Genomic DNA, 21,354 nt, shown 5'->3' on the forward strand with positions numbered 1-21,354 from the left:
TGCCTCCTGACATATGGATGCAACAACATCTCACACTGATGTGTAGGCCAGACCATGGTGATTCTGGGACTTCAAAGGGAGGGTGGGTAGCCATTTGTCTTTGATGGTTTAGACACAACAAATCCTGCATCTTGGCAGGGGGTTAGACTAAATGACCTTTGTGGTGCTTTCTAATCCTATGTGTCTATGATTCTCGGTCCAGGACATAAGGAAGCCTTGGTTGAGGACACTGAGCAGCAGAACATAAGAACAGCCATACTGGCTCAGACCAAAGGTAGCCCAGTATCCTGTCTTCTGACAGTGGCCAATGCCAGGTGCCCCAGAGGGAACGAACAGAACAAGTAATCAAGTGATCCATCATCTGCCCTTTCCCAGCTTCTGGCAAACAGAGGCTAGAGACACCATCCTCCGCCCATCCTGGATAATAGCCATTGATGGACCTATCCTCCATGAACTTATCTAGTTCTTTTTTGAACCCTGTTATAGTCTTGGCCTTCACAACATCCTCTGGCAAGGAGTTCCACAGGTTGCCTGTGCATTGTGTGAAGAAACACTTCCTTTTGTTTGGCTAGAGAGAACCATAGGGTCTGTCTGTGCAGCAGCCTCGGTAAAGACTCACTTTTTGTGTTCATTGCTGCTGAGACCTGTCTCCACATGCTTCCTCCATCCTACAGGAGGGGGAGGGGAGTTCTTTTTTTATAGTCCATTCTATGCTGCAGCCTATCTGCTCACGTAGGGCCTGAGCCAAAGCCCACTGAGGTCAGTGGGAGATTTCCTTTATGTCACTGGACTTTAGATTAAGCTGGTTTTGTCTGTGAGTCACCATCATGGAAACAGAATTCCTACAGTCTTTAGCCCTTTCCTTGGGTTTCGGCCTGAGAGGCTCCCTGTGTTAGCAGCAGTGGCTGGAAGAGCCCATTGCAATGCATGACTCCATCTCTCTGGGTATGCCTGTAATGCAGTCAGAGGTGTGACCGCCACAGGTGTAGCTTGGACCTTGGTACCTTGAGGAACAATGGCAGTGAATCCGCTGCAGTGACTTGAGCTCATACCCAGGGGTAGAGGTGGGGGCCTTGGGTAGCCTATGCGGCCAGGGCTTCCCTGTTGTCGGTACTTGAGCTAGGTAGATCAAAGCTAGCTCTAGTATGTCTACACATGCTGCAGTCACGCCTTGGATTGCATTTGTAGACAAGCCCTTAGGATGTGGTTATGAAAAGCACCAGAGGAGGTTTGGTGAGGGGGAAAAGTGACAGCCAAGCAAGCAACACCTTGTAGTCAAGAGTCTCTCTCTTTTAATTAAGTAATTTATGAGTGAAATTGGCATGGGCTTATCTCTTCAGTGCACTTTCCTTCCTCTGACATATTCCATATGACATAAACGGTGCATAGTTGATTACAGGTGCAGCTAGAGGCCCAGCTGAGAACTCCCTTCCCCCCGTGCTAGGAGCTGTACATAGAGAGATCCTGATGTTGCAAGGCGCATGCCTAATCTGAAGCGCATGTGGCTGGGTAATGTGGTAAATCAGGGCTTTTGTGGGTCACATTTGCTGCTTCGGAATGCAAAGTGGCATCATCTGGGCCCGTGAGAATTTCCCAGCGGCGGGGGAAGCTCAGCTGGAATAAAGCAGTACAGCTGGGACTTTCGCCAACCATCCCCAACCCTGTTGTAGGGCATGTGTCTAAGGTCTGTCAATTCTCCGCCGGTGTGTGGTCTCATATGAGAGCCTTTATGTCGCTTTAAATTTATACCGGGGAAGCCAACAATAATGAAAAACAGATTAATAGCTTTAATATACAGATATGAGGATTCCCAGCTGCACTGTACATGGGTATGACTTTTCGATGCTCTTTGGTTTTGGTTCACCATGTCTTTGCATTTCCCTTCCTCTGTGCATGGACCTCAGCCTCCATTTTGTCCCCAGTGGTCGGGGCAGCCTGTTAGAGGTGATGCCCACTCACTGTGCCCTTTTTGTGGGGCGCTCTACTTCTGCTGTTCCTTGATTTTAAAAGTGACAAGGTGGCTCAGACTGATAACCTGCAGTTGCCCTCTGTGAATGGAAAGATAAGAAATAAATATTGTCCAAAAGCCTGTGAACTCTTTGGGGGCAGGGTCTGTGTCTTCATATGCATTTGTACAGCACCTAGCAGGGTGGAACCCTGACTGGGACCAAGGGGTGGTCCTGGAATCTATCATTAATAATCCTACAATTGACAGTGCAGCTCAGATATAACCTCCCTGTAAAAGCTGCTAGTGAATTACCAGTAACTGTGACATCTCTCTCTGACAAACCCATTGCAAATTACCCTGAAGGCCATTAAGTCTGGCCTCTGCTGGAGCAAGGTGGTGGGAGCTTGTTGACGGAGCCAGTTGAGAGGTTTTTTTTTTTATTTTTTGGGCAAAACATTTGTTTTTCTGTTCAAAGAGAAACTTTTCTCATATCTGTTTCGATGAAAGCTTCAGAATTTGGAGTCAAACCTAGAAAGCAGAATAGCTCATAGCCCAGTGGTCAACTCAGCTTGTATTTGAGAGACCCACATGGAAATCTCTCCTCCCAGCAGGTGGAGTGGAGACTTGCAGTTTGGTCTTATACATCATATGCCCTGACTATGGACTGTGCTGGGACGGGGTCTTTTGTGGGCAAAACTTTCACAATCTTGAAAATTTTCACAGGATGGGGAATCATCTAGCCCTACTCCTGGAGAATGTCCTGCCTGGAGCCTCTTCCCAAGGAACTAGGGAGCATCTGGCTGCTGTGCTACCCCATGCCCCACCCTGGGCAACACCTCAGATAGCTGTGACTCAAATCATCAAGGGCCTTGCAGGGCCAAACCAGCCCCCTTACATCGGTTTATTGTTGAGCTGGATGCTGAGTGTAGATTACGTAGTACCTGTGTGAACCCTGCACATAGGTCTTCTGAGAGGGGCAGTGTAGCCTAATGGATAAAGCAATGGGTGGGATATCAGGAGATCTGGGTTCTATTCCCAGCTCACCTGTGACCAAAAAAAGTCACATCCTGACTCTGTTTCCCCTCCTCTCCACTGTCTATTTAGATTAGAAGCTCTTGGTGTGGGGACTGTCTCTTTACTACATGAAGGTACAGCACCTGGCACATTGGGCCCTGGTTTCATGTGGGTGCTGCTGTACTATTATCCGCTACTCTGTGGTCCTGACCCTTTTAAAATCCCACCTCTGCTGTGGGACATACAGATCTCTTGATAGAGGAACTCAGTTTTATTCATTGGGATACACCTAGCAGGGCCTGAAAAAAAATCACTGTTGTTTTTAGTCCTTGCGCTAATCACCATGGTAAAGTAGGGCGAGGATTAATTAGTTAATGTCTGTAAAGCACGATATAACCTGCCAAGTATTATTAATGTTATCCAATTCAAAAGCAAGAGCTTTACTTATGATTAATTATTATTATTACAACCACTTTGGCAACGAGAGGGAAATTCAGGGTTTAGTAGAAGGCGAATGCTCGGCCTCCCCTCTGGAGCATTTGAGGAAAACACTTTGGGTTCTTTGCATAGCAGGAGGATGTCACTACAGTGAGATAAGAGCTTCCTGGGACGTTGGGGAATGGAAGGCCCCGGCTGGCGAGTAAAGAGAGATGCACTGACGCTAAAATGGGAAATAGTTTGGCCGTCGGAGTTGTTAAGTACTTTGATAACAAACGCCTCTGATGTGATCTGAGTGTTGCCTGACATGCTCCTGCTCAGAGATTCACCCTGAAAACTCTCCACCTTGCTAGTCACTCACCCAGATTCCTGCCCTGGCAGGTTGCTCGGGTCAGGCACTAGCAAAAAAAACAGAGGAAGCTTTTTCTACATGGCAGAGATTCCCCAGATATGGGAGTGAGCCGTATCATGGTAGGGGCAGCCTGACAACCCTTCCAGCAAAGGGAGATTATGTCCGTGTCACCTGGCTCTTTGGAGCTATGGTTTGCTTTGCTGTCACACACTGGTAAAGTGTGTCATCGCCTCTATTGGCTGGAGCGCATAGGGTAAAAACCTACTACTGCTAGCAGCTAATGGAGTCGCTGCTTTAGTGCTGGTGGCGGAAGCCTCTGCTTTGGTGCTGCAGGTCCCCTGTTCAAACGCTACTGGCAATGTGTGACTGGTGGCATCCTGCTGCAATCTTTCATTGCCGGTAGGGGATGGGTACTGGCAAGCTCAGCTGTGCACAAGCCAGGTCCAGCCCCCTGCCTGAATAGCCTGGCTGGGGTCTAGGGAAACCTGTGCAGTCCCTGGCTTTGGGCCATCATCACACCCATATGTGTGAGAACAAAGACTGGAGGTCTGTGCAGGGGGAAAACCTCTAACTACACTGGCAGCTGCCCCTCAGTCTGGTTCATTGTGGAGGATATGATGTCACAGTTTGAAATGTGTTTTCTTATGGTTCGGTTTGTTTCATGACATCACAGTAGCAGTCATGCACAATATGAGGTGTCAAAGTGAAGGGGTTTCAAAATGAAATTTCATTCCCCCCCGCCCCCCGCATTAAATCTTCAAAACAATTTTCTGGTTGGAGTGGAGGAGGGGGAATTTGCATTTCATGGGCAATTCCGAGTTTCAACCAGTTCCGGTGCAGCTATCCCGTATGGGAGCCTGGAATCCTACCCATCCAAACACCGGGACCACAGCACTTCTGCTGTGTCAGGACAGGATCTTAGCCACGAGATGGCACTATCCATGGTACCATCCAGACTCCTGTCGGGGCATGTGCAGCCTACAAGGTATATTTGGCATGACCTGTGGATGGTACATAGTTAATCCAGCATGTCATGGTGTGTCAACACACCACTTTAATACCCATTGTGGGTTCACTGTTTGCCTCAGGGGTACAATGTGACTCCCTGTTGGATCATAAAAGATGGATCAGACAAACAGCAGTGATGTATGCAATAGTCAAATCAAAGCTATTCGTGCAGAGGTGTCATTCCAACAAGACACAAAGCCCAGGTCCTGAAAACAGTCACTGTTGACCACAGGAGACTTTCCCTGAGAGCAGGGGAGTGTTTTTTAAGCCCAAATGTCCTGGCTAGATTCCAGTTCAGGCAGGTACATTCTGCCAAACTTACCAAAAAAATCCCCCTTGCAGTTCCAATTATTGTAGGGTTTTTTCACTCCCACTCCTAGAAACCTGCCACCCATGCAGAACATCAGCTGTGCTCTACCCCAGAGGTGGCTGCATTTCAGTGGTGGGTGAGTAATCCCTGTCGCACATCAGATAACGCATCTGAGGTATTGCATGTTATGAAACCATAAGTGATTCCTGTTTGCTTGTTACCTGCTTCCGCTATCAATAATGTCCTCTGTCATGTTCTGGAAACCCTAACATATTTTCTTCCCTGTGCTCTTGTTTCTATACTTGAGAACCTCCTAACTACTGAAAGAAAAGTTTCAGAGTAACAGCCGTGTTAGTCTGTATTCGCAAAAAGAAAAGGAGTACTTGTGGCACCGTAGAGACTAACCAATTTATTTGAGCATAAGCTTTCGTGAGCTACAGCTCACTTCATTGGATGCATACTGTGGAAAGTATAGAAGATCTTTTTATATACACAAAGCATGAAAAAATGGGTGTTTACCACTACAAAAGGTTTTCTCTCCCCCCACCCCACTCTCCTGCTGGTAATAGCTTATCTAAAGTGATCACTGTGCTTACAATGTGTATGATAATCAAGCTGGGCCATTTCCAGCACAAATCCAGGTCCGTCCCCCCCCCCCCACACACACACACACAAACCCACTCTCCTGTTGGAAGGAGGACTTGTGGCACCTTAGAGACTAACAAATTTATTTGAGCATAAGCTTTCGTGGGCTACAGCCCACTTCATTGGATGCATAGAATGGAACATATAGTAAGAAAATATTTATACTTACAGAGAACAAGAAGGTGGAAGTACCCATACCAACTGTAAGAGGCTAATTAATTAAGAGGAGCTATTATCAGCAGGGGAAAAAAACCTTTTGAAATGATAATCAAGATGGCCCATTTTGGACAGTTGACATGAAGGTATGAGGATACTTAACATGGGGAAATAGATTCAATTAGTGTAATGACCGAGCCATTCCCAGTCTCTGTTCAAACCTAAGTTAATGGGATCTAGTTTGCATATTAATTCAAGTTCAGCAGCTTCTCCTTGGACTCTGTTTTTGAATCTTTTCTGTTGCAAAATTGCCACCTTTAAATTGCCTACACTGAAACCTTTAAGTTTGTCACTGAGTGATCAGAGAGGTAGTGCCACAAACTACACCTGAAATCTCAGGCATTTCTGCTTCTTTTGTTTGCACCAGCGTTCATTGCAAACAACTTGCCCGTACTGGCAATCAATCTCATAATTTGTGTCTATTAGAGAGGCTGAAGTGATCTCCTACTGGCTTTTGAATGTTATGGTTCCTGATGTCAGACTTGTGTCCATTTATTCTTTTGCGTAGAGACTGCCCAGTTTGGCCAATGTACATGGCAGAGGGGCATTGCTGGCACATGATGGCATATATCACATTGGTAGATGCGCAGGTGAACGAGCCTCTGATAGTGTGGCTGATGTGATTAGACCCTATGATGGTGTCCCCTGAATAGATATATGGACACAGTTGGCAACGGGCTTTGTTGCAAGGATAGGTTCCTGGGTTAGTGGTTCTGTTGTGTGGTGTATGGTTGCTGGTGAGTATTTGCTTCAGGTTGGGGGGCTGTCTGTAAGCGAGAACTGGTTTGTCTCCCAAGATCTGTGAGTGAGGGATCTCTCTCCCTTCTCGCTCCCCACCTCTGCCTTTCACACAGCTTAGTAGAGTCCGTTACCTTTACTCTTGTAATCTCTCCACCTTACCAGATGTTTGTAGATTTCATCTTTTGTCCCTTTCCTTTTGATTTCTGCGGGTTCTTTCTTGCCTGGTATTGGCCTTGGACTATTTTTGCTCCTGGTCTACTGTCTGCAATTGTGCTTCCTTTAAATAAGACTAAGGTTTGGTGGTGGTTGCTGCTGCTAATGTATTTATTTACTTAAAGTCCAAGGAAGGCTTTTGGCATGGCTTTGGCTGGCAGGGGGATAACGACAGCAATTTGAACAGAAGGTGGGGAGAGAGACTGAGTCTAGTAGATGCTGAACTACAGATTTGCCTTGCTTTGCTTGAGGTTGAGGAGAGATTTTTGGGGCAAAAGAATGGTTTTATTGTTAAATTGCTGGATTGGGATGATTTATGGCTCTTTATCTGGCTGCCAAGACCACCGTATCTGAGCACCTCACAATCTTTCATGTATTTATCCTTACCACATCCCTCTGTGGTAGGAAAGTTCTATTAGCCTCATTGTACAGATGGGGAAACCAAGGCACAGAGAACCTACATGACATACCCAAGGTCACACACGCAGTCTGTGGCAGAGCTGGGACTGGAACTGAAGGCTCCCAAGTCAACTGGACCAGCCATTCTTGCTATACGTAGACACGTTGCCTATGCTGAGCTTTTCACGGCAATCTAAAGGATCTAGACACCCATTCCCACTCAGTTCAATTAATTTTAATGGGACTCGGCATCTAAACCCCTTAGGCAGCATTTCAAATCTCTGCCTTAATCTCCCTATGCCTCAGTTCCCCATTTGCTAAATTATAATATTTCTGTTGTCCCAAGTCTTTGGGTGGCTGGTCTGTTCAGCCAGTAGTGTTTTCAGGGGCAGGGACTGCCTCTCGTGCGTCTGTTCAACACCTAACACAATGGGACACACATAATGATGATGACAATTGCTGGCTTTCCTATGCCCCATTGTAAACACGGAGTGGTCAGACCAAAGGACATGCCAAAAGCCACCACCCGCCTCCCATCCCCCTCCCATTTAGGTTAGCCATAGGCCTTACATTTTATTTCTCTCAGATAAGGGATGTTGGTGGGTGGATAAGTTGCAGGCAGAATATTTTTCCAAAATACATTAACATAGCAAAGAAATCAATCCAGCCTTGCTCAGTGCTGGAGGCCAGGGTGGCTAGATGCTCCTGTGGATCCATATCCGAACCCTTGATGTTCATATTTAACTTTGCCAGCCCATGATCTGCTGCCCCTGGGTCTTGGGCTTCCTGCCTCAAATCACCTCCTGCAACAGGTGAATCAGCATAGCCTGGTCCCACAAGCTCATCCCACAGGTCTTCCGTTCTCCATCCTGACTGCCCATAGGCTAGTGTGACAAGTTCAAGATCTTGGTCCTTGGCTCCAGGGCACCAAATGGCTCAGGCCCAGCATAGCTAAAAGAACCTAAAGTTCCAGGAGACCCCATACATCCACCCGTCAGGCACAAGGGAACTTTCTACCATCTCTTTCTACTTCTGTGTCTGTGCAGAAGACAGAGCTTTCTGGAGGCTGGTCCCAAACTGTGGGACCAACTCCTGCAGGAACTAAGGACCTTCACAAACCTCTCCACCTTCTGTTCCAAGTGCCAGGCATATTTCTCCAACCTGCCTTCTCTACCACAAACACAGAGCAGCCTGGACGTGTAAAAGAAAACCCTACCCAAACACACCGCTCCACTGCACGCACAATTCTCCCGCTGGGAAGAGGAAGAACAAACACCCAGATATTAGACATGTCGCTTCATGCATGACTGGAAGGTGCTCAGATACTGCAGTGCTGAGAATGGTGTAAGAAACTGTGTAGCACAGAACAGATGGGTGTTGGACTAGATGAGGTCCTGAGGTCCCTTCCAACCCTTATATTCTATGAACGTGAATGAGTCACGATATTTCCAGATTGTCCACAGCTTTGGAAATGGGACTGAAAGAGCAAGCGACCCTTCTGCTCTGCATTCTGGGCCCTTGCATGGTCTCCTGTTACTTTAAATGGTGGTGATGGAAGTGCATCGAAACAGGATACACAAACAAGCCAGTTATTCAGTTGTCTTCCCCTGTCTGAATAAATCAAAGCCCAGTGAAGTTGAAACTCAGCATTCCCATGGGCTGCAAAGAGAATATTCACAGCTTACCTGGACAAATCCTCTTCTCAAAACACACAGCGCTCTTGCGCTCTCTCTCTCTCTCTCTCTCTCACACACACTCTCACACAGAGACCCTTTTAAATGATTCAAATGGCTTAAAGAGCTGAAAGGGATGTTAAGGGAGACAGTCAATTAGCATGCAGCCATGCTTGCCAAACAAACCCAGAAAATGAGAGGAGCCACAATTATACACAACTTCCCAGGCCCAGTACCAAACTGTAGCTGGCACCAGCTGTGGGCTTATGGCGTACAAATAAAAGCATGCTCGGGTTTGTTCAGGAAGGACAATTCTGTTCAGTGCTCTATGGTCAGGTACCAGCACTGGTTTAACACCTTGCCAAACTACTCCCTCCTTGAACTTATTGGGCTCTTCTGAGCTGGACCCTCAAACTTTTAAACTCCTGTCACTGGGTTTCATAGGCACCTTCAAATGTGAGTTTATTTTGGGTGTTCTCCTGGTGGGATGATAGGGTTTTTCCTTCCCACGGGAAATGGCTTAAAGGCAGCATGGTCTAGTGGGTAGGGTATTGACCTAGGCATCCGTGTTCTAAGCCTGGCACTGACCTGCTTTGAGATCTTGGACAAGTGACACAAACCCTCTGTGCCTCCATTTCCCCATCTAAAATGGAGATCATGAAACCCATCTTTCTAAAATACATTGAGCTCTATCCCTGAAAAGCCCTGTGCATTGTTACTGAACTGGAGTTATCCTCTGGACACTGGTATTGTGATGCCATCGGTTTATCTTCTAAAGCCTGAACCAAAACCCACTGAAATCACCGTGGGAGTCTTTCCACTTATTTCCAAGGGCTTTGGATGAGGCCCATAATGACTTCAAATCAAAGTTGCTTAGTTTGCTTGGACATAGAGGGGTAATGGTCTCAAGTTGCAGTAGGGGAGGTTTAGGTTGGATATTAGGAAAAACTTTTTCACTAGGAGGGTGGTGAAACGCTGGAATGTGTTACCTAGGGAGGTGGTGGAATCTCCATCCTTAGATATTTTTAAAGTCAGGCTTGACAAAGCCCTGGCTGGGATGATTTAGTTGGGGATTGGTCCTGCTTTGAGCAGGGGGTTGGACTAGATGACCTCCTGAGGTCCCTTCCAACCCTGATATTCTATGATTCTATGATAGATGCTTTCTTCTGGTTGCTACTGCCACAAACTACACCTGAAATCTCAGGCATTTCTGTTTCTTTTGTTTTGCACCAGTGTTCATTGCAAACAACTTGCCCGTACTGGCAATCAATCTGATCATTTGTGTCTATTTGCACTCGTCAGTTAACTGATCATTGACCCATCCTACAATTCGAGGATGTATTTGTTGTTCAGAATTATTCATGCAAGTGTTCTGTGACTAGCATTTTGTCTGTGGATTATTCATAAATAGATTTCAGTGTCAGTTACATAAGTCCAACATTAGTGTTTTGATCCCTGATTGGATGACTTATAGCACTAAGCAACACGGCACAAACTGCAATTTGTACAATCAAATAAACAATTTGCACTTCATTTTTGGGTGACCATATTCAGAGCTTAAAATCTGCTTTTCGTCAGTAGTCATGACACTATGGCTCAAGGGTTCAAAATTTCATGGAAAGCAAGCACAAAAAGTTTGTGAAAATGGTTGAATTGGACAAACATTTGCAGTCAGTTTTTCCACAATCTACTCAGTTCCAATCTCCAATAATCGCAACCCAATTGAAGTGTGTAGGGCCTCTTTCCCAACCTGCAGCACCATGCAATTCACATGCTATGCAGAGTCTAACCTCCTCCTCCTTCCTGGCATTTGGCAAATGAGTTAACAATCATGATACCCACATTCAGCTCAAACCTTATCCCCAGACTAAGCTCCTCCTGGGGCTCCTCTGAAGACTGCTCAGCCCACACCCTAGATTCTCCCTCCTCCTCCATCCACGCAACCACAGGTGGGATAATGAACCCCTTGCCCCTGAACCCACACAACTCTTTCTCCTCAGGATCAACACCTGCTAACAGGGTGGGTATTTCAGGCTAACACTGAAGGCCTCTTACAAAGTGTTAAAGTTATAACTGGGTTGTACAACAATAATACACCTCAGTAAGGGGTCAGAGTACTGGTAGCAAGAAGGAAAGAAGCCAGCTTGTCTTTCAGATTGCAGGTACTTAGAAATAGCCCGTCTTCCTACCTGCAAGATGAGAAAATCCGAGCTAGATTCACTGAAAGGCTATGAACACAGAACCCCTGGGAGATATTTGCACAGAGGCACTTTTCAGAGCAGAGTGGCCCTTTCAACTTTGATGAACTGAACTCTGCACTAATCTAAAGACCGTTACACAGAGGCTCCGAGCCCTCTTTGATGCTGCAGCACTGAATAGCAGCTCAAGTGGATTTTGACTCCCACTGCTTTCCATATGTCATTTGTAGAGACCGATCATTAGCTTTCATGCCAGCCGCATGGCAAAGGTTGCCTCACGTGGAGTGCAGCACAGCGTCCTTTAAATCAGGATCTGTTCCCAGACAATCCCTGAGCACAATAAAGGGCCTAACCACACAAATAAGCTGTTTGGGGGGAAGGGATTGACCAGTTCTAGTTCAGATATTTAATTCCACATCTGGCTGCTCAAACTGGTCTATTGGCAGGCAGTTACATTAGTCTAAATATCCATTTTGGCACTTGTAACACTATTGCTCCAACAGAGACCAAGAGTATGTCTACACTGCAATTGCAATGTTGTGATTTCACATAGCTGGGCTCGCTTTGATCTTGCCAGGGTGAGGATCAGTAGCTGTGAAGCCCCGGAAGCACCATGGACTTGGGCTAGCCTTTGGTGCTGCCCATGCTGTTACAGCATCACTGCTGTCATTACTGGAGCTAGCTGGATCAGAACTAGCATGGGTATGTCTAGACCTGCTGCAGTCCCACCTCTGACTGCCGTGTAGACAGACCCTGACTCTGTTAATGTTCAGGGCACGCTGCAAGGCTGGGCTTTTCTGAGTGGAGTGAGGAGCTTTGCAATGGGGGGAGTGACATTGCTTCTGGGGTTCTTACCCATTGGCAGTCTCCATGGGCACCGTGGGCCTGAGCCATCTCCCACTGACGCCGGTGGAGCTGTTCTATTCATATCTCTGGGAGGTGGGCGTGGCTTATTACGCCTGAGGAATGCGGGCGATCATTGGATTGTACACCCCAAAACTCCAAGGGAACTCCAATCCCCGTACTGGCCACCCACTGGTGATGAAAACCCTTATGGAGCATCACTGTCGAGGTTGGCAGCCAAAAGCACAAGCCTTTCCCATGGGAGCTGAAGGTGTTGTGACGGTGTATCCGGATGCTGGTATTCCAATGCCTGTTGTGACTGATCCTTTTTTCCACTGTACTGAGGGACAGAGAAGGTCTGGCAACACCGAGGCCACAGCTGTCATGTTTGTTAAACCTTTTTTATTACCTTTTCTGCACCCTCTCAGTTCCGAATATTAATCTCCTTCACAGCAACAACGCACGAGAGTTGGCAGAGTGGGTTCTGTCCCCTCTGGCCTTGGGAAAGTCACGTCGTGGTCCATACCTCAGTTTCTCCATTACATTCATTAATGGGCAAAATTTACCCCTGCCCAGAGGGCCAGCACAAAGTCCAGGCAATACGTATGTCTCACCTCAGCTCTGAGAAGCAGGACGAAAGAGGTGCCAAATCTGCATATGGGTGAAATTACAAACTAAATGCGTTGATTGACTCTGATCAAGGGGTGCTTGCAAAGCACTCTTGTTTCATCCAGTAATGCCATTGACAATGTTTCATGGTGTTTCCCTTCCCGCTCAGAAAGGATTTTCTCTTACAGTAGATGGCAGATGTAACTCAAGTCAACACTTGCTGGAATTGCACAGCTATGAATTTTTCATACAAACAAGGAAATCTGAGACCTGGTCTGGTTGTTTTATTAAACATACAAGCAGGGCTCCTTCAGGGAAGACATCCCGTGCAATTATAGAGCTGAGATTGGCATTGTGGATAACATGGCTGTACAGATGTTAATACCTAATTTGCTACAGCATTTTGCTCCGGGGAGATCTTGCCAGGAAAGGAGGCAATTTGCTTCAGTTCAGGACCTCAGTGGGAGACCACCCCAATGGAAAGGGGAGAAAAACCTTGGCTAACTGGATCAGCTGCCATGGGCTTTCTCCAAAGGGGGTAGTGATGTCTTCCGGGCACAGAGTACTAGGGGGCTTATGAAAGAGTTTATATAAATAAAGCAACTCAGTCATTGACTGTGATTAGTGCTCCGTCCTAGTTATCATTTTAAAAGATCCTGTCAAATGTTTTGGACCCAAAATTTAGGGGGTTTATTCTACGTAAAATAGTAATAATATGTAATACAAAATATTTTCATTCATTAAAATAGAATCAGTTGCATTGAACCACTGTTTTTTATTTTAGTTAAATGATAGCCTCCTTTGAATCCACTGGGCAATTGCTCTCTGTGTTCCATATCATCCTCCAGTGGCTGATTCACCAAAGATGTGAGTCTACTACTGCTACTAGCTAATGAAGCTTCTCCTTTAGCTCAAGCGGTGGAGGCTTATTCTATTAGTACTGAATGCCCTGTCCCCAGTGGTGACCCATGAGGGTCATTGTTTTGCATGGAATTCAGAAGGAGTGTCAGGGTTCAGTGTCTTCTGCTAAGTTTGAAGACTAGCCAGCTCAGCCTCCAGGCAGATTAATGAGCTGAGCTGGGTTGCTATAGGACCACTTGATTGGCTGAAGGGAATCAGCAGGCCTGCTTTTAAGCTCAGCAGCAGGTTGCTAGGTATTCACTGTTTGTGTGCTCCCCAAAACTCTGTGGTTGCACCTGTGTCTTGTTCCTGCCCTGCTTACCCATGAACTTGACTCCTGGTTCCTTATTCTGGCGCCTGACTGCCCACATCCCAGTGGTGACAAACGGGAAGTGAAACAGGCCAGGCTAGCTTTGCTGTGCAGGTGGAGTGAAGGGCAAACAGCGTCGGTGTTGAGATGTGCATGGTTTGAGAACAACCCTTTCAGGTTTTGTTCTCTGCTTTTACAGTTCAGTCACTCTTTGAAATGCCTTTTCCTGAAGGTTACCCCTAGATAAAGTTCATTTCCCACTGTGGGGATGGAGATGAGGAGTCTGTTGGTAAAAAGTTCCATGTAGTTGTTTGCTAAGATGCAGATCTGTTTGTTCCTACCCCCACTCCTTGCTAAAGAATGGCCACTTGATAGGTGATTTGGCACATGGCTAGAGGTGTCAACTTGTCCTTTGTCTTTGAGAAACCAGTTTACTCCCTCCCCAGACTTGTCTGGGAACACACTTAAGTCATGATTTCAGCTTGTGTTCATAAGTTTATATTTAACATTGGTACACGTTTCACCATGATATTATTGACCAGTGAAGAGTTAGTTTTCAGATGATACGTCAAGGCAGATTTGTACAAAGATTATTGCAATAGTGTGTAGGGTGTGAATACAGGGTGCATTTGGTCACACCTGTCCTTTGGTAGCTGGCTAGTGAAGCATCAGAGGGTGGGGAGATGAGTGAGGACAGGCCAAGGGCTTGTCTGCGCCACGCAGCTTTTAACAATAAGGCTGCATCAACACAGCCTTGTCGCTAAAAGTCAGCGTGTGTAAATTCTCTTTTTTGGTACTTTGTCGGCACTTTTGCTGACAAAATACTTCCAGCCCAGAGAGCGGCATTAGCTTTGTCTGCAGGAGAGTGCTCCTGAAGACAAAGCTGCATTCACACTGTCACTTGCATGGGCAAAACTTTTGTTTTTCTTGGGGGGGGGGAGGCTTTTTTTAAGTACCCGTGAAAGGCCAGTTTTGTTGACCACTTCCCAGTGTAGACAAGCCCCAAGTGATGCAGTGGGAGGAATTAGGGTGACTTAAATCTCCCCCGTCCTTTACAGTTCTAGCAGGCATCTTAAAGCAGATTGCAGGGCATTGGCTGCACTGAAGAAGCAGCGGCTTGAGTGCATTGTTGGTGTTTTCTCCTGGTATAAATGTCCAGGAGACGAGCAGTGAAAATGGGAAGCTGGAATACTTCATGCTAATCCTGGCTTTTTGCTGAGTGAGGTAACGCTCTCCAGATCCCATGGTGAATTGCAATTTTAAACGCTGCAGAAGTAAACAGGGTGGGGCGGCTGGAAATGGAAACTGAAGCCAAAAACCACCCCCTGAGAGAGCAATGGTACCTGAGAGGGTTGGAGCCAAATAAATTGGACTGGGCGCCATGGATATTTTCTAGTCTGACTTGGCAAGTGGCCCTGCTACAGCTACAAGGTTTCTTTTCTTTTTTTAAAATGTACTGCAATGCTAACATTATTACGCCAGGACTAGTGCTCTCAATTACAATATCACCACAGCCTTGGGAGGGTTCTTGTGAGCAAAAAACTATTAATGATCTACACGTGCGATATTACCCTAAGAAGCAATCAAGCGGTTAAAAAAGAGAGATGAAAGGAGAAGGGGGGAAAAAAAGAATTTTTGGAACAATGTGCTAAATTTGCTCACTTGAATTGGAAGCCCTCTCTGGAGAGCTTTTGTACCAGAGTGAGCAGCAACAAAAGCTGGGCAAAAAACCACTTTTCTCCTCCTGTGAAAAATTTCCCTTCCCAAACCGTCAAAACTTGCACAAATCAAAAATGTTGCAGATTGGGTCAATCAAGCCATTTTCTTTCAATCACGTTGGAAAGTTTCATTTTGACTTTGAACATTTTAAGTTTTTACTATAAATTAGCTTAAAGTTTGAGCCGAAAAGTTGTGTCCGACTGGAAAAATTGAACTTTTCATTTTGAAAAGGTCGAAATGTCTCATTTCGACAATGGCAACGTTTTTCTTTCCCCAGAATGTTTTAAAAAGCAAGTAATGGGTCAAAACTGACCCATGCCAACACAACTTTCAATTTTGACTGATCGGTGTTTTCTGACCAAAAAATTCCTGACCAAGCCTAGCAGCAACGTCATGTGGTATGACTCTCTACGCCTGCCTTTTGCATATTGTATCAGTCAGCCCCCTGCTAGTGTGCATGGCTCTTACACTTCCAGCATTCCCCACAACCATTGCTGTGTCATAGTCCTGCCACTGAGATTATCAGCAGAGGGAGAAAGATGAGGGAGGAGGAAACCAGCACCAGTCATTCCTCTGGGTTGGGCTACTCTCTGGTAGTATTAAGATTAAGCACCTTTGTTGTCCCCTGGTCTGTTCTTTTTTTATTGTTTGCTGCCGTATGTAATGACCGGAGTACGGCAACATTTCCAGTTGGGAACTGTTTGTCATTTGGCTGTCAGGAAAGCATATAAAATCCACCTAGAATTGTTAAACTAATGAAGTAGTTTGGGGGGGGGGCAAGAAATGAGACTTCCTGACATGTGATATCCAGCTGTCAAGGTGCTTTTTCTGTATACCAGATGATGCATCCTAGCAGATGTCAGCACGCATGGGAAGCAGACACCGCCCTATACTGGATGGAGTATGAACTCCTCAGCTGTGTGTCCTAGATCCTTTATTGCTAATGGTGATTCTCTTTTAGCTCAAGTGGCTCAGGCCCGTGCTTTTGGCACATGAGGAGCTGGGGTCTGTTCCCCATGTTACTGTAACTTTCTGAACGGGCGTGGTGCGTGGCATAGCAATGCTTGTGAAGGCTTTGCTGGTCATGGATTTGTGGCACTAGTTAGCAGAGATTCCATCACATGCAAACTTCTGAGGCTTGTCTAACTAGGGCAGGGTATGAAATGAGCCGAGTAGCGTGCATGTGCAACACTGCTCTCTGTGGGATGGAATCAGAATTGTTGCATTGTGGCACATAGGCCCTATACTGCCGAGAGCTAAGGGAGATTCTACTTTAGCTAAAGAGCATTCAGGGGCTCAGACACCGCTTCAGTGAGCATGGTGTCAAGTGAACCCTTAGACAGAGTGGAAACTTCTGAATTCTCTCTGGGTTGCAAGCAGCCACGGTGAATGACAGCCATGAAGTCCAAGTTAACAGGGGCTTGTTATTTCAAGTTACTATTTTCATTTCCTAACCAACTACTGTAAAACTAGCCGCCCTGCGTCCAGCGTGTACAATCCCAAACTCTGGGCAGCCGGGGGCTATAGCTAGACGGGTCCCATGAGTCCAGAGAGGTGTAAAACTTCAGAGTGAGGCTTCCCAGACCAGTGCAATGCCATAGAGACACTAGACAGCAGAGGGCTCGGAACTGGGACTGGATTCCTTTACCAACATGGAATGGATTTTGACTCTGCCTTAACGAAGTTCCCTTGCAAAGAGTCTCCGCTTATTTGGAAGGAAAAGTTTTGTTGAAACTGATTTCCATAGGAACGGCTACGTCAACTACACTGATTTTACTCCCCCGCAAAATCGTATTAATTGCAAGGAACTTTCATTTTTTGGGGGGTGGGGAGGGAAATGGGGTGTGAAAGATTTCAGGATTTTTGGAATGAAAAGTTTCCATCTCTTTCCACATTAACATTTTGTTTTGAGATGCGCTTCACTGGATCTTAAAAATACATAAATAAAAAGGGTTATAGCCCCTTGTGTTCATCTCTCTGATGGAGAAGTGTATCAATTCTCTGCCCCCTTTGGAACTTGATGGCATCAGCTGCCCTGCATAACCCCAGGCAGCACTAGCCTTAGCTCTGTGCTATCTAGGCAGATGTGCAAAGGCCATGCATGGACCACACCCCCTGATGAACCCAACCAGAGGCCCAGTTACAGAGGAGGAGAGAGCTGCTGGGGGCTCTGTGTATCTTCTTATGCACTCTTCCTGTGCCCAGCCCTGGCTATGGGATGCTAATGCTGAGAGGTTCTCTGCACCATCAGTCTCTTCCCTGCTTCAGAGACAATATCCATTTGTCCCTGTTATTTTGTGCCTCTCCCTCCAGCCATGTGTGATTTCATTTCAGACTTTATTAGAAGCTCCCCGAGGAGCTGGCAGCTGGAGTTCTCCCCCTCATTCAAAGGTCTCGCGTTTGGTCTGTAAATCACTCTTAGATGCTGGCTGCCTTCACCCATTATACATTGCAGCATCAGGGCTGTTCCTGAAGAGCGCACTCTTTCCATTCACTCCTTCGCTCAGCCAATTACATTGACTGCTTCACCTTGGCTTCCCCAACCCTGAGGCCTAATGAGTGATGCTGAAAAATTTGCCATCAAAAGCAAATGGTAGGATGGAATTTGGTGCACAGGATCGGGCACTGGGCTGGGAGCAGGGCACCTGGGTCCTAGCCTCAGCTGTGACCTTCTTTAAGGCCTGCCTCACTTTCCTCCTCTGTAATAAAAGGGCAGATTCTTTCCCTGCTTTGTCAAGTGCTGCATAGGACTGAGGTGTCATTCTCTGTGACCTACACCACTAGCAGCTGGGCTATTTAACTGATCTTCTCTCCTGCCCAGATCTTTTGGGATCCACTTTGTATCTCCTGTAGAGTAGCTGCTGCAACGTTACAAAGACAATAAAAGTCCACAAGCAGCCCACCTGAGGATGTCCGAGTGCTTGACTGGCAGGAATTTATTAACCCTCCCAAGGCCGTTGTGAATGCAGTAATGATTCTTATCCCCATTTTAAAAATGGGGAAACTGAGGCGCGGGGAGGGCGTGCTGCAGGTGCTCAAAGGCACAATAGCAAGTGGGTGAGAGCCGTAAAGACAACCTAGAATTGTCTCCCGGTCCCCTGCCTTACACTACCTCCCCTCTGAGACTCCTTCTGTGTCTGTTTAGGGCTGAGTTGTGCCGAATGCCAAATCTGCCCCATTGTTACTGGGGGTGGAAACCAGAGCAGTCCCTGCACAAGGGAAAGGAAGATCATTGCACTGAGCATGGCACAGAATCAGCAAGCAAAGCTCAAAGGGAGAGGAACCTGCATGCATCGCTCCGTGGTTCTCCTCACTTCTTGCTCCGAACTAGGGCTGCAGAACTGGGCCCCCTAGTAATAAGTAAAACCAGCAGGTGACCTGAGGTAGTTGCTAATCGAGATCACTGCACCATGCACTGTTGGATTCGTGGCTCAGGGGTTGCCCTAAGGGCTAAATCCTACAAAGCGCTGAGCATCTCTGGCTCCCATTTACTTTGATGGAAACTGAGTGGTGCTCAGAGCTACATGGGATCCAGCCCTAAGGCACCAGTAAGGACATTCTATCAACCTGCTTCTGCTTGCTGTAAGTGGACTTGAACTAGTGCTGACTGAAATCAATGGGAACCTTTCCATTAACGTCAGTGGACTCTGCATCAGGCTTAATAGAGCCTGTCACAGAGTAAGATCAACTGGGCTTGATCCCAAGTCCACTGAAGTCCCTGGAAAGACTTCCATAGTCTCCAATGAATGCTGGATCAGGCCCAGGGTAAGCCAGGGTGGCGGAACCAGCCTCTGTGAGTTGCAAGTCAACAGGGCTTATATATGGTTGATATGGTAGCAGTGGGCCTAGGAGCAGCAGGTCAAGCACACAGCCGGCCCGCTGAAGATGAGCTGCCTGGGACAGGAAGCACGGGGAAGTTCTGCTGGCAAAGCATCCAGCTGTAGCCATATTTACAAACTCCATAGGAGACTTCACCCTCGCGACTCTCTCTGCTCATTGGGAATGCATAAGCAGCACCGTCTCCCTAGGTCTGTTGGTTTTTTTTTTTTTCCTTCTTGCGGAGTTAAGGTCTGTAGGGCTGTGACCCTAGAATTGAATATATTTATCTTTATATATTATAAAAGATAATATATCTTTATTCCTGAAGCGTTTATAAACGCTGCAGGATTCCAGTCCCCAGCAGCACCCTCTGTTCACAGACTGTATAGGAGCAATGCTTGTTCCCAGGCCTTGCTGGACCCCCCTTCTTCACCTAATATGGGAACCTGGCTGAGGAAAGTCTAAGGACTTTAGGATCTGTCCTGAAAGAAATTGGGGATGGGAGAGCCCTGTTCAGTCCTTCCTAGGCTACTCCCTGCAATAGATCATCCTTTCTCTTCATTTTTACTCCGTGCAAGAGGCTAAGCTTAACACACACGCAAACTGATCAAGTTAATTCCCCTCCTGGAAACATGCCTAGAACAAAACTGCTTCCTATGCCTTTTACCTCCAGCATGTCATGTTTGCTCCGAAAGGCAGCAGGAAATTGTCCGTTTCCTTGACAGCTGTCAATCCTGCCTGCCACCAAAAAGACGTGCAACACTTGAAGGATTACTCTGCCGGTATTTACCGAACTTCAGCCTGGAACCCAGCTCGCATGAGAGCGCAAATGCCGATTGAGATCGCTCCATCGCCTTATGGTCTTGCACAGTTTATTTCCCATTATGGCTCTGCTGAAGTTTAAAGACATCAGAGTGGACTATTTTTACTCCTGGGTGCTGATGCAGCATACTGAGAAATAATGCGGCTGGTTCGGGATGTAGTTCCGGCGCATGATGCTAAAGAGATTCCTCACACAGTGGCACATTTTTTCCCTCTCCTTCCCCCTCATGAGTGTCCTTACCTGGTGACTAGAGAATGGGAAGGACCTGGGGGCTGGAGCTGCGGCCGAGAAAGAGAAAATAGATTGAATTCTTCTCAAGAGGACTTTAAAAAAAAATTAAATCATAAAAATACCTTTTTAATTTGTTTTTATTGCTATGAGTTGTTTCTGATGTGTCCAGCTCCATAAGATCTAGGCACTGAATACACAGTCAAGGCTAGGCCTCAAACACGCAGTACTGAGGCTTTCATTTTCAAAGCTACTTAAAGGATGAGGCGCTCGTACGAGCAAAATTAGACCTCTGGATCCCCTAGGTGGCTTTCATCCCCTTTGCCTCCATGTCTTTACCAAGGATGTGGCTTTGTGCCACCCCTTGATTCTGGAGGTTGTGGCCAGATTCTGATCTCACCTTACACCAGTGTAAACCCAGAATAATCCTTCCCGAGGTAGCTGGTGTCAGTGAACTAGACTAAGAGCTGGGTTCATACCTGTGCAAGGGAGCCCTTCGGCCCTGAGGCCAGCCACCCCCTGGAGCTTGTCTGGAGGTGCAGCAGTAAGCGGGACTACTTGCATACTTACTACTTCCCCAGCGTAGGCAGAAGGGTGGCTAAGGAGATCCGCTTTGGCTCCACCCGCTTCTCCCTGGCCAGCAGGAAGGCAGGGGGTGTTGTCAAATGCTCTGCTATAGGCCCAAAGTAAATTGCTACCCCTTGGAAGAAGGAGGGGAAGAGCTGTGTCTCCAAGGGGTACCTCCTGGAGCTACTGCAGGGCTCGTGCAGTTTATATTCCACCCCGTGCTAAGGGCTGGCCCTAAAGCCAGAGCCTAGCCTAGAATTTGGCTCTCCCCTTTGTCCATTGCTGTATTTCCACTGCAAATTATACTTGATTGTTCTTGTTTGCAAACAGGTGGGATTCGCTGTCACTCACGTGCATTTCAGGGAAGAGTTTTGCAGCTGG

The sequence above is a fragment of the Natator depressus genome, chromosome 22 (assembly GCF_965152275.1).
Source record: "Natator depressus isolate rNatDep1 chromosome 22, rNatDep2.hap1, whole genome shotgun sequence".
NCBI classification, from domain to species: domain Eukaryota; kingdom Metazoa; phylum Chordata; order Testudines; family Cheloniidae; genus Natator; species Natator depressus.